The sequence below is a fragment of the Pristiophorus japonicus genome, unplaced genomic scaffold (genome assembly GCF_044704955.1).
Source record: "Pristiophorus japonicus isolate sPriJap1 unplaced genomic scaffold, sPriJap1.hap1 HAP1_SCAFFOLD_2226, whole genome shotgun sequence".
NCBI classification, from domain to species: domain Eukaryota; kingdom Metazoa; phylum Chordata; class Chondrichthyes; family Pristiophoridae; genus Pristiophorus; species Pristiophorus japonicus.
Genome location: NW_027251936.1, coordinates 27,501 through 30,000, shown reverse-complemented (window position 1 = coordinate 30,000; position 2,500 = coordinate 27,501).

Genomic DNA, 2,500 nt, shown 5'->3' with positions numbered 1-2,500 from the left:
AGCGGCCGAATCTGACCTCATAGACTTCCACACAACGGGACTTTTGACTTTCCCGGCCGCGGGTGGCCTCCACCCGGCCTCAGCCATCAGCCCTGCCTGCCTCTAGCCGCCTTCTGGTTAATGAGTTATCCAGCCTGGCACTTCGGTTGCGCCAGCGAGACCAAGTCTCGGCTTTGGTTAATGATTTGAGCCGAACCGACCTGCCCCCCGCCACCGCGGGCCTGAACTCGGGCAGGTCTGCCGATTTCCCGACTCCTTTCGGGGCCTAATCGGGTCGCGCGAGCCGCCTGGCGCGATCGGGGCCCATGCCCCGGCCTCTGCCAGTCCTCGGGCAGCCGCTTTGAAGCCCGACCAAAAACCCGAAAAATGGGCAAAAGGGAATAAATTCCCGCCCATAAAGGGTGAATAGTCGGTTGGGCGGCAGCCCTGGTCGGTCTCTGCAGACCTGGAGGCTCGAGACGTTTGTTTGGAAAACTCACCAAGTCTCGATTCTGCCACCTCCTACCTCTGTGCAGATACCCCGCCAACCCCCAAGGACAGAAATGACAAGTGTCAAGTTGGCGGGCGTCGGGCACCTGCTGCCGGCCATGAGCATCCAAATCCCCGCAAAAGGGGGCATTTTCATTTCTTCATCGGGACTTCCGGCAATTTCCAAGGTTCAACTCATTAACGTTGTTCGCAGACACTTGCCAGAAAATGCAAGTGGCCACTTTGCCGGGCCGACTCGCTTGCCCAAGCGGGAAACCATCAACCGAAGGCCCGGTAAGGCGGCCGAATCTGACCTCATAGACTTCCACACAACGGGACTTTTGACTTTCCCGGCCGCGGGTGGCCTCCACCCGGCCTCAGCCATCAGCCCTGCCTGCCTCCAGCCGCCTTCTGGTTAATGAGTTATCCAGCCTGGCACTTCGGTTGCGCCAGCGAGACCAAGTCTCGGCTTTGGTTAATGATTTGAGCCCGAACCGACCTGCCCCCCGCCACCGCGGGCTGAACTCGGGCAGGTCTGCCGATTTCCCGACTCCTTTCGGGGCCTAATCGGGTCGCGCGAGCCGCCTGGCGCGATCGGGGCCCATGCCCCGGCCTCTGCCAGTCCTCGGCAGCCGCTTTGAAGCCCGACCAAAAACCCGAAAAATGGGCAAAAAGGGAATAAATTCCCGCCAAAAAGGGTGAATAGTCGGTTCGGCGGCAGCCCTGGTCGGTCTCTGCAGACCTGGAGGCTCGAGACGTTTGTTTGGAAAACTCCACCAAGTCTCGATTCTGCCACCTCCTACCTCTGTGCAGATACCCCGCCAACCCCAAGGACAGAAATGACAAGTGTCAAGTTGGCGGGGCGTCGGGCCACCTGCTGCCGGCCATGAGCATCCAAATCCCCGCAAAAGGGGGCATTTTCATTTCTTCATCGGGACTTCCGACAATTGCCGAGGTTCAACTCATTAACGTTGTTCGCAGACACTTGCCAGAAAATGCAAGTGGCCACTTTGCCGGGCCGACTCGCTTGCCCAAGCGGGAAACCATCAACCGAAGGCCCGGTAAGGCGGCCGAATCTGACCTCATAGACTTCCACACAACGGGACTTTTGACTTTTCCCGGCCGCGGGTGGCCTCCACCCGGCCTCAGCCATCAGCCCTGCCTGCCTCCAGCCGCCTTCTGGTTAATGAGTTATCCAGCCTGGCACTTCGGTTGCGCCAGCGAGACCAAGTCTCGGCTTTGGTTAATGATTTGAGCCGAACCGACCTGCCCCCCGCCTCCCCCGGGCTGAACTCGGGCAGGTCTGCCGATTTCCCGACTCCTTTCGGGGCCTAATCGCGTCGCGCGAGCCGCCTGGCGCGATCGGGGACCATGCCCCGGCCTCTGCCAGGCCTCGGGCAGCCGCTTTTGAAGCCCGACCAAAAACCCGAAAAATGGGCAAAAAGGGAATAAATTCCCGCCCAAAAGGGTGAATAGTCGGTTGGGCGGCAGCCCTGGTCGGTCTCTGCAGACCTGGAGGCTCGAGACGTTTGTTTGGAAAACTCACCAAGTCTCGATTCTGCCACCTCCTACCTCTGTGCAGATACCCCGCCAACCCCCAAGGACAGAAATGACAAGTGTCAAGTTGGCGGGCGTCGGGCCACCTGCTGCCGGCCATGAGCATCCAAATCCCCGCAAAAGGGGCATTTTCATTTCTTCATCGGGACTTCCGACAATTGCCGAGGTTCAACTCATTAACGTTGTTCGCAGACACTTGCCAGAAAATGCAAGTGGCCACTTTGCCGGGCCGACTCGCTTGCCCAAGCGGGAAACCATCAACCGCAGGCCCGGTAAGGCGGCCGAATCTGACCTCATAGACTTCCACACAACGGGACTTTTGACTTTCCCGGCCGCGGGTGGCCTCCACCCGGCCTCAGCCATCAGCCCTGCCTGCCTCCAGCCGCCTTCTGGTTAATGAGTTATCCAGCCTGGCACTTCGGTTGCGCCAGCGAGACCACGTCTCGGCTTTGGTTAATGATTTGAGCCGAACCGA